Below are 12,136 nucleotides of genomic sequence, written 5' to 3' on the forward strand. Positions count from 1 at the left end.
CTGGCAAAGGCAGTGCGATGCTTTGGGCAATGTTCTGCTGGGAAATCTTGGGTCTTGCCATTCACGTGGATGTTACTTGACACATACCATCTACCAAAACATTATTGCTGACCAAGTACACCCCTTCAAGGAAACTGTATTTCCTGATGGCAGGTTCCTCTTTGAACAGGAGAGTGAAATGCCAAAGTACAAAAATGGTTCAAGAATGGGTTGAGGAACACAACAATGAGTTTGAGATGTTGATATGGACTCCATATTCTCTAGATTGCAAATGATTAATCATTGGGATGTGCTGGAGAAACAAGTCCGATCCATGGAGGCTCCACTTCACATCTTTCAGGACTTAAACCTGCTACTAATGACTTGTTGCCATATACCACAGCATACCTTCAGACAGGTCAGGGCTTTTTTGGTGACGAAAAAGGGACCTACTTAATATTAGGTGGATGGTCATAAAGTTGATCAATGTAATGCACACTGTAATAAGCTCACAATGTGCCGTGAAATCAGAGTAAGGGAATGCAGTATGGGGGAGGAGATTGGATAACAATGCTGGACAAAAAAGAAAGCCAAAGTTTAGCTTTATCTGCAGTAGAGAAAAATCAGATCTTCTGCACTGCCAGACTGGGCTCTACTGTGTAAACCTCAGGACTAAATAGAAAGAAATAAAACTCCTTTGGCAAGTAAAAGAGCTCCGGTAGGTGTATTTCACCATTTCCCTGAAATTCATCTTGTCTTATCACCTGTGTGATTTCCCCTTCTCCTGATCCACTGGTATTTGCTATTCAATGGTACTTTAGGAGTACATAGCTGGCTGTGGGAGCTAAAAAAAGAACCATGCAATGTATAAGAAATTATAAGGAAAATGCCTATTTATAAGTAACTTCATTTTTCACAGCAGATTCGTGTTTCCTAGAATATTTCTTGAACTATTGGTGCCATGCAGCTTTATTTCTAGGTCATACTTTATCATTAGTTCAGATTTCATTTAAAGAACAAGAAATTCTAGGTCAAACATAGCAGAACTTATCGTGATATAGAAGGAGTATTAACCAGAGCCAGGTGCTGTGTAGTTTGTAATCATATAAACCACCTTGCATGGAGGTGTGCCTTTAATAAAGAATCTCAGAGTAATATAGTAAAACACCAGCCTCTGGCTTTAAGACGCCAGGTTCACAGATGGACAGCTCGTCCGCTCAGTGGGGAGCAATGGAGAAGATGAACGCCTGTCAGAGCAGGGAACCACGTGGTCATGACGTCCCAGGTGACGTCACCGCGATGTCAGGGAGACGGAAGGGTCGAACCCATGCTAGAGCTGCAGCTTAGGAGGAGGAGGCCGGTTGCCGGGACATGTTTCGCGCGCATTCGCTTTATCAAGTCCTTGGACGCTGGGACGTCGTGACCACGTGGTTCCCTGCTCTGACAGACGTTCATCTCCTCCACTGCTCCCCCCTAAGCGGACAGGCTGTCCATCTGTGAACCTGGCGTCTTAAAGCCACAGGCTGGTGTTTTACTACATTACTCTGAGATTCATTATTAAAGGCACACCTCCATGCAAGGTGGTTTATATGGTTACAAACTACGCAGCGCCTGGCTCTGGTTAATACTCCTTCATACACTTAGGTGTTGTAATGTGGCAGCAGTGAGTTTTTACCATTGATGACAGTTGACATTATTCACCTTTTCCTTTGGGACACATCTGTGCGCTTATGTCTACAGTGTTCATTGTAATATTGAAGGCTGTTTTTTTTAATTTATTTTAATAATAAATATGTCATACTTACCTGCTCTATGTAGTGGTTTTGCAGAGAGCAACCCAGATCCTCCTCTTCACAGGTAACCCTGCCGGTGCTCCTGGCTTGTCCCTCCTGCCGAGTGTCCCCATAGCACGCAGCTTGTTATACGGGCACCCAAGCAGGCTCTCTTTCACTCAGACACAGAGTACGGCTCGACTCCCCATGCTCTCCTCATTGGCTCCTGCTGCTGTTTCAGCCAATGAGGAGGGAGAGACCCTGGAGAGCCGCTGCTCTTATGCACATCAGTGGATCTAGATGGGGCTCAGGTAAGTATTAGGGGTAGCTGCTGCACACTGAAGGTTTTTTACCTTCATGCATAGAATTTGTGAACTTAGAAAAACCTTGAGCCTTTACAATCACTTTAATATTTACAGTAAGTCAAGGGTCTTCAAAATTTCTGAGCAAAGGGCTCGTTTACTGTCCCATAGATGCCAACATCTGAAAAAAAAAATGAAAGAACACCTTAAAAGGATTACAAAGAAAATGTGGGCCACTAGCCATAGGAAAGACATGTCGCAGAAAGCATTTTGGCCTACATTTATGAAGAAATTTGATTTTTTAAAATTTTTTTATTGGATATTTTTTATAGCAAAAGGTCAAAAATATTGTTTTTTTTTTCAAATTTGTTTTTCAAAAACTCACAGGTGATCAAATACCACCAAAAGAAAGCTCTATTTGTGGGGGAAAAAATGAAAAATTTGATTTATGTACAGTATTGCCTGAGTGTGCAATTGTCAGTTAAAGTAACGCAGCGCCGTATCGCAAAAAATGGCCTGGTCAGGAAGGGGGGGATAAATCCTCTGGAGGGCAAGTGGTTAATAAAATGGGCTCTCATTGTTCCATTTACCTATCTAGAACTTGGACTCTGGCTGAGCCTATCACAACCATCAGTCTTTAAACTTTGTTAATGTCTATTGTTTGCTCTGACCATCTGCCTGACGCCTTGCATCAATCCCATACCCTTCAATATCTTCCAATATCCCATGGTACTGTCCCAGGATTTGAACACAATCCCGGGATCCTCTTAAATTCAGGTGGTGTTCTGGTGCCTGCGTAAGGTGGGTAGCAGGGCGTGTCGGTGGACAATGCTGTGGAAGTATGGCAGCTGATGATGGATGGTGTTTAGGGAAACAGGTACTGAGCAGCACTTCTAAAGAGTGGAGACAAACCCTGTGCAGAAGAAAGTGAAACAAGAAGGTGCTTCTAAGTGCAGTATTCCAGGTCAACTTTAATAAAAAGCAGTTAAAACACTTACAATGTAGTAGTAAAAACAGGCTCTAATGTAATCCGTCAGTAGCAGGGCTCTGTCTTCTAAGCGATTGAGCCGCTGAGCCAGCCAACAGCTGCAGGGGGAGCTTGAGGAGAGGTGTTAAAGATGGCCGCCGCTCTGTTCGGACTGCTGGAGTGCATGCTGTCTGTGGATCGGAAGTGACGTGATCATGGAGCAGTGACGCATTTCGGAGCATGAGCAGAGGTCCTTCTTCAAGACCGATAGCCAGTTGAATAGGGTAAAGAGGCAGGAAAAGGGGGCGGTCATTAGGGAGGAAGGTACACGCCTCTTAAAGACCAAGCTGGATGTAAATACGGAGCGGACTGTTTGCTGTGAAACAATAGTAGACTGGGAAAGCAAGAAATAAAAAACAAAGAGAAGTAAAATGGGGGTAAAAACAGAACTATGTTTGTAAAGACTGAGTGGGGGTGTATAGCATATTGAAGAATAGTTAAAAAACGGGATTTGAACATTATCTAAGAAGATATATAAAAACAATAGTAAAAATAAGGATAATAATGTAATTATAATTAAAATTGAGAGATGTGTAAAAGGGAAAAGAAGAGGGGGGGGGGAGTTGAGTGTGCAGACGGGTATCTGCTGTGGTGTGACATATTAGAAAATAAAAAATAAAATATAAAAAATTATAGTCAAGAGGTTACAGCATAATCATAGCACATACTGGAAGTATAGTCTAAACAAAAGATGACTACATAAACGCGTGTGTGTAGCTGCAGGCAGAGAGGAAACAATATATGTGTATGTGCATAGACGCACGCACATGCACAAAAGCACACTCGTATATGCACACACACATATAAACATGCATTCACGTGCGTTGGCACACGCAGGCATAATGCCCAGCATCAGGCACTATGGGGCATGGCCAATAAAGTCAAATCACATGGCTTGCAGCATGAAACCTTTCCCCTTATGTTTTGCTGTTTTATTTACACAAAATAAAGCCTGAGAGTAAACCTGAAGAGAAAGTCTTGTTAGTAGTGAAAGAAGCCCAATGTCTGGGGTCAGTGGGATTAATAAACATAAATAAATTATTACCTTGTAGAACCCAGTATGTGATAGTTTGCATGATTTGCACATGTGGCTTATACTATATTGGAAATATAAGAATGTTTAATGATCTCATTGGGGAACAACAGAGATTAATTTAAACATGTATCGGAGCAGCAAGATTCATAAATCATATGCAAAGTGTCCATGATATTAATATAAAAAGATGTTAGGGTCATGATCTTCAGCAGGAGAAGACTGTGGGAAAATGTTATTACAGGAGTCAAAATGAATACCTTGCGCTGGAGCAATGGGTCCTTTTGGAAAGTGTTACTAAACCCAGGACTCTGCATTCACTATATCTGGTCTCCCACAGTACACAGAACATGGAAATGCAATAATTTTAGTAAATATAAAAGGCTCCTTAGCAGTTAGACCAGTCTTGTGACTTCTATCAGTGTCCAGCAGAGCACTGGTTAAAGCTTGGAGGAGGAGGTTTCATTCTCCCGATTGTCCTATGAGGCTGCATAACCCCTGACCCTCTGTCTGGACAGCGCTGATTGGATCTGTGCTGATCACATGCACTCTCCCAAGAAAAAAAAAAACTCTCTAGCAATATACACCAAACTGAGCATGTGCAGCTTGCCCCCACAGCTCTGTTCTATGGGCAGATGGACTGAGGATAGTAGAAGAAGGGGAGGATCAGAGAAGACAGGATCAAACTGCCTTTTTTACACAATGCAGAGGATTAACCCCTTAGGTTCCACAGTGAGTATAACAAGCATGCTTTACTGCATATACAGACTGATTTTACTATTGTGGGTTTAGTAACACTTTAATGATCATAAATTAAATGCATTCCTGTGAGAGCTAGTAGCCCCTTGAAGTGTAGGGGCCATTTCTGGTTGCTAAAACTGAGACATACAGTATATATGAGTATGGGTTGCCTAAGTAGATGTTCACCAATTAGTGGAACTAATTATGGATGGTTTTGTATTAATTGGTTAATTCCCCAAGCCTTGAGAAAGAGTGAGCTTGTTCAAACAAAATCAGTCATCGGCCAATGGAGTTTAAATGCTTTAAAACTTCGTGTAGTTACCACAATAAAGAGAATTGGAAGCTGAGAGTGCACTGAATGTGTCTTTGAAAAATACTCCATTGATCGAACTTTAACCGGTGAGCACCAAGACGGCTGCCTTGTAGGCCATGGAGTTTGTGGTGTCTTGTTCAGCTCCTCTCTATTGGAAGTGACTAAACATCTACAGTATAATGCTTCTGGAAGACTGACTACAAATGCCACAAAACTTTGTGTTTTTAGAAAGAAGTTTTAAAAGTTTACTCATGTCAACTCCTGGCGCTTACAGATAGAAAAAAAGACTAATAAACATACCTGGCATTTTATTCCACTTTTGTCTTCTTCAGCCACAAATACATTTTTCTGGCTCCAGAACATGTCTTTTTTTTCTTTAACAAAAATGCCCCAAAATTTCATCACAGATATATGGTTAATTGAAACCTACAGAACAATATTTGACGGAGAAGCCTGTCTCCAATAAATATTGTTGTAAAACTATCTGCTGATAGCAGGACAGATGCTACCCTTCACTGTATCCATTAAAATGGGCAAATATTTCAAGTCTGCTGTTTTGAGCAACAAGTAATGCTGGCAATATTTCAATTCACAGAATAATGCCGGGATTCATAAAGGAGCTCAGTTCAGTGACATATATATGCACAAAACTATAGAAAGTCACTGAACTCTGAGATGAAGTTTATCTGTACTTAACCACTTCACTACCGCCCTACAGAAGAACTACTGCTACAGGGCGGCAGGGCTGCACAAAATCACATATATATATATATATATATATATATATATACGTGATTTTGCATTTCCAGACAGGGGGCGTGCACGAATGCACCGCCATTGGCGGCTACAAATGTCAATCATGGATATTCCCTGTCGGCACCCGGCGATCGCCGAGTATCACTGACAGGGGAGAGACCTTTGTGTAAACAACACGGGTCTCTCTCCTGCAAGCAGTAACATGCTGCTGTGTTTTTCTCTGCACAGAGAAATACACAGCAGCATGTTTCCCTAGTAAAACACACACAGCACACACAGTAAAACAGCACACAGTTAACCCTTTGATCGATCCAGATGTTAACCCCTTCCTGCCCAGTGTCAGTGCTTTTTATTAGGACTGATCACTGTATTAGTGTCAGTGAGGATATCAGTGGCAGTTAGTCAGTTCCTCCCCAAGTGTCAGAAAGCCCGCCACAGTCCCTCAGTCCTGCTATAAGTCACTGATCGCCGCCATTACTAGTACATACAGTTGCAAGAAAAAGTATGTGAACCCCTTGGGATCACGTGGAGTTTTGCATGAATTGGGCATAAAATGTGCTCTGAACGTCATCTAAGTCACAACAATAGAAGAACACAGTCTGCTGAACATAATACTACACAAACATTAGATGTTGCCATGGTTTAATTGCACATAACATGTAAACATTCACAGTGCAGGGAGGAAAAAGTATGTGAGGCCCTAGCTTAATGACTTCTCCCAGAGCTAATTGGAGCCAGGAGTGAGCCAACCTTGACTCCAATCAGTGTGATGATATTGGATGTGTTGCTGACAGCTGTCCTGCCCTTAAAAAACACACACCTGTTTTGTGTTTACTGGTTTCAAGAAGCACTGTCTGATGTGAACCATGCCTCGCAGAAAAGAGCTCTCAGAAGACCTATGATCAAGAATTGTTGACTTGCATGAAGCTGGAAAGGGTTACAAAAGTATCTCCAAAAGCCTTGATGTTCATGTGTCCATGGTAAGACAGACTGTCTACAAATGGAGAAAGTTTAGCACTGTTGCTACTCTCCCTAGGCGTGGTTGTCCTGTAAAAATTACTGCAAGAGCACAGTGCAGAATGCTGCATGAGGTAAAGAAGAATCCCAGAGTGTCAGCTAAAGACCTACAGAAATCCCTGGCACATGCTAACATTTTTGTTGACACATCTACAATAAGGAAAACATTAAACAAGAATGGAGTACATGGGAGGACACCACGGAGGAAGCCATTGCTGTCCAAAAAGAATATTGCAGCACGTTTGAAGTTTGCAAAAGAGCACCTGGATGTTCCACAGCACTACTGGCAAAATATACTGTGGACAGATGAAACCAAGATTGAGTTGTTTGGGAAGAACTTACAACACTATGTGTGGAGAAAAAAAGGCACAGCACACCAACATCAAAACCTCATCCCCACTGTAAAACATGGCGGAGGGAGCATCATGGTTTGGGGCTGCTTTGCTGCCTCAGGGCCTGGACGGATTGTTGTCATTGATAGGAAAATGAATTCCAGAGTTTATTGAGACATTTTGCAGGAAAACGTACGACCATCTGTCCGCCAACTGAAGCTCCGCAGAGGATGGGTGATGCAACAGGACAATGACCCAAAGCATACAAGTAATTCAACAAAACAATGGCTGCAACAGCACAGAATACACCTTCTGGAGTGGCCCAGTCAGAGTCCTGACCTCAACCCGATTGAAATGCTGTGGCATGACCTTAAGAGAGCGATTCACACCAGACATCCCAAGAATATTGCTACACTGAAACAGTTTTGTGAAGAAGAGTGGTCCAAAATGACTCCAGATCGTTGTGCAGGTCTGATCTGCAACTACAGGAAACGTTTGGTTGAGGTTATTGCTGCCAAAGGAGGGTCAACCAGTTATTAAGTCCAAAGGTTCACATACTTTTTGCTCCCTGCACTGTGAATGTTTACATGTTATGTGCAATTAAACCATAGCAACATCTAATGTTTGTGTAGTATTATGTTCAGCAGACTGTGTTCTTCTATTGTTGTGACTTAGGTGACATTCAGAGCACATTTTATGCCCAATTCATGCAAAACTCCACGTAATCCCAAGGGGTTCACATACTTTTTCTTGCAACTGTATAAAAGAAATATTTCCAGTATATATACCGCCATTTGTAAACGATATAACTTTCACGTAAACCAATTAATTTATATGTACTGGGATTTTTTTTTAGCAAAGACATGTAGCAGAAAATTTTTGGCCTACATTTATGAATACAGTTGATATTTTAATTTTTTTATTGAATACGTTTTATAGCAAAAAAGTCAAAAATATAATTTTTTTTCAAAATTGTCGGTCTGTTTTTTGTTTATAGCACAAAAAATAAAAATTGCACGGGTGATCAAATACCACTGAAAGAAAGTTCTATTTGTGGGAAAAAATGGCATACATTTTATTTATGTACAGCGTTGCATGACTGCGCAATTGTCAGTTAAAGTAATGCAGTATCGCAAAAAATGGCCTGGTCAGGAAGGGGGTAAATCCTCCGGAGGGCAAGTGGTTAAAGCAGAACTCCATGAATTTTTTTCCTTCTCTGTTAACTGCTCAATTTGTCCAGGGGAGCACTGAAAGTTTATACTTATCCGATCTTTTGATCCTCTGGAAAACTGTGCTCCCCCACAGCCAGAGGTGGACAATTCCTGCCATCCTACTGTCCAGAGCCAGTCTATGGGCAAGATGACGTCATGAACAATCCATTCACAAGACCACTAGTGCGTGTGTGGGACTGATCTTACGCTCGGAGGATCAACGGATTAGGTAAGGATCTCCATTCTCCTCACCCCTAGACAAAAACGAGCAGTTAACCCACACAGTTTGGGCACAGCCCCACTGCATGGGAACATTTTTTTTCTTGGAATTCCTCTTTAATTATTACATTATTATTATTATATAGGATTTATATAGTGCCAACAGTTTGCTCAGCGCTTTACAATATAACGGGAGACAATACAGCAACAATACAGTTCAATCCAAGAGGGTTAGGAGGGCCTGATCCTGGGAGCTTACAATCTAAGAATGGTGTATATGGTTTTTCATATTATAAAACTATCACACTGGCATACAGACACAGATGGACACATCCTGCCTAGAATGATAGTAGACATAGTTAAAGGCCTACAGACATCAGAATTTCTACCTAATCTGGACATTTACAATTCAGGTGAGGAATGTTTATATGTCTGTAAGCCCTACCTAACCACAGCAGACATCCCCTGTACAAGCTTTCTCACATGGATTGTTGTTTGACCAGGTTGTTTTTTTCTGCCCATTTCCTAAGGATGTCTGTTCAGTGCTCACTCACCCTACCCTCTTCATAGGGACAAGCATATGTGTTCATCCAGTGCAAATATGCAGATGTGTACCTTCACCCTGATTCAGCTGCTAAATGATCCTTCAGCTGGAAGATGAATTCCCTAGTGGTTCAACCTCAGTCCAAAATCGGAAACTGCTTTGGCAAATAAAGGAATAGAATAGTAAATAATAGAATAGAAAATAAAAGAACAGAATAGAAAATAAAATAGAATGGAAAAGAATAGCGTAAAACAGAATAGAATAGAACATAAAATAATAGAATAGAAAATAAAAGAATAGAATAGAAAAGAATAGAGTAAAACAGAACAGAGTAGAAAATAAAAGAATAGAATAGCAAAGACAAAAAGAATAGAACAGAATAAAATAGAATATCATCATCTTCTGAAATTCAAATTTCAAATAGAATAAATTTGAATTGACAAAAAGAATAGAATAGCAAAACAAATAGAATAAAATAGAATATACCTGCCTTCAGAAATAGATTAGAATAGAAAAGAATAGAATAGAATAAAAAAAATAGAAAAAAAAAGAATATAACTGTTTTCTGAAATTCGAACTTTGAATAGAATAAATTTGAATAGAATAGATTAGAATAGAACAGAATAGAAAAAGCAATAGAATAGAACAGAATAGAATAAAATAGAATATAATCGAATTTCAAATGGAATAAATTTGAATTAAACAGATTAGAATAGAAAATAGAATAAAACAAATGGCAGAATAGAAAATAATAGAACAGAAAAAACAATAGAATAATCTCTGAGGAATATTTCCAACACCTTGTTGAGTCTATGCCACAATTAATTAAGGCAGTTCTGAAGGCAAAAGGGGGTCCAAACCGGTATTAGCAAGGTGCACCTAATAAAGGGGCCAGTGAGGGTAAGTTTAGGATAGAGTGTGAGGGGCTAGAATCCCTGTTAGCTGTAGTTTATCCCCACTGGAGAGATACACCCTCTATACTTATCCTGGTGACCATTGTCATTGCGACTGAAGGTGAATGGCGATCTAAAAGCTTGAGTTGTCATCAGAACAGGAATAGATGTGGAATCTTCCAGGAAGGACATGTAATCCGCTGAGAACTCTTGAAGAGTGAATGCGCCTTACTTTATATTTTCTCTTACTTCTTGTTTAGTCTACAGAATGGCAAGGAAAATCTCCCAATAATGACAAAAAGACCAATGCTTTAACTTTCCTTACTCTATCCAAAATTATCTTTAAAAAGTTATGACTTTAGGTATACTTTATCTGACCATATTGGTCATGACCAATTAAAGTTTTATTACAATTTTTTCATGAAAATCCTTTTTTGAACTGAAATGAGCTCACCTACACACACTAAACTCGATTCTTCTTCCCTGTGAGGCTCTTCTTGGTGTATTTACGCTTGTGAGTAGCATCTGGAATGTCTCTCTAAAGCATCCAACAGTAGTCTGCCATCATTGTAATGCTCCATTTTCCCTGGTATCTCCTTTCCATCTCTTTAATGTCTTGGTGGAATCGTTCACCTTGTTCCTCACTCACAGCTCCCAAATTTTCAGGAAAGTAGTCAAGGTGGGACTGGAGGAAATGCACTTTCAAACTCATCAGGCAACCTAAAGCTTGAAATGCTTTCAGCATTCGTCCGATGATCTTTTTGTAGTGAGGATCTTTGTTATTGCCTACAAATTTCTGTACGACTTCTTTAAATGCAATCCACCCCTCTTTTTGAGGTATTGACAAACTCTTGATCAACTATAAGCCTTCTAATGTCTGGTCCGACGAACACACCTTCCTTCAGTTTTGCCACAGACAGGCCAGGAAACTTGGTGACCAAGTATTTGAAGCATTCTCCATCTCTTGGAAGTGATTTTACGAATTTCATCAATTCATCAATCCCAATTTTATGTGGAGAGGTGGTAGAAGAACTTTATGGGAAGGTACCAAAGTTTCTCGGAGGACATTTTTTCACTGACTGTTAGCACCCTCGGCTGCCAACTCTTCTTGGTCCAGTGATTTTGTCGGTCTCGACTGTCCCATAGACACAGAAAACAAGGGTATTTGGTATGCCCATCTTGTTGCCCGAGCAGCATGCACAAGACCTTCAAGTCCCCACACACTTGCCAACCATGGTCTTCATATTTAAGTTTACGAAGAACCAATTCCAAGTTCTCGTAGGTTTCCTTCAAGTGTACGGAATGACTTTAGGTATGGAAGTGTAAAAACCACCGTTGTGGAGTAAAACTGCTTTGAGACTCCTTTTTGAAGAATCTATAAAAATACGCCATTGCTCTGAATCATATTGGATTTTAAATTGACCCATCAGACCTTCGACATCGATGCAATAAACCAACTTGTCTTCCTGGGCGAAGTAAGGAACAAACTCCTTTTCACGATGTCTGAACCATGAAGATGACACTCCTGGCAACAATAAATTCCCGCTTTTCAGCCTTGATCTGAGTAACTCAGCAGCATCTTTGGGAAGATTCAAGTCTCTTACCAAATCATTCATCTCCTCCTGAGAAAACAGTTTTGGTTTTGTATCATCTTCAAAATCAGAAATTGATTCATCTGGTTCAGGTATGACTTCACCTTCATCGGAGCTAGGTATCTCTTCCAAGGTAGCAGGGGGCTTGGGTACTGGTATATCTGTGCCATGGGGGATTGGAGGAATTGCTGAGTGAAGATTGGGGTATGAAATGGAATGCTTACATTTGGAATTAAACCCTTTCACATCGCATGAACAAAAGTAACAGTCGTCACTATGGTTCTTTTGCTCTCGCCATACCATAGAAATCCCATTTCGGAGGTCCTCAACACACTGTTTGCACACTTTATGAGGCGCCCAAACTTTATCTTGATCTCCAATTTTTAATCCAAAGTATGCAAAGTA

This window comes from Staurois parvus, unplaced genomic scaffold (assembly GCF_062004578.1).
Source record: "Staurois parvus isolate SC_StPar_1 unplaced genomic scaffold, SC_StPar_1.0 ptg000217l, whole genome shotgun sequence".
Taxonomy (NCBI): domain Eukaryota; kingdom Metazoa; phylum Chordata; class Amphibia; order Anura; family Ranidae; genus Staurois; species Staurois parvus.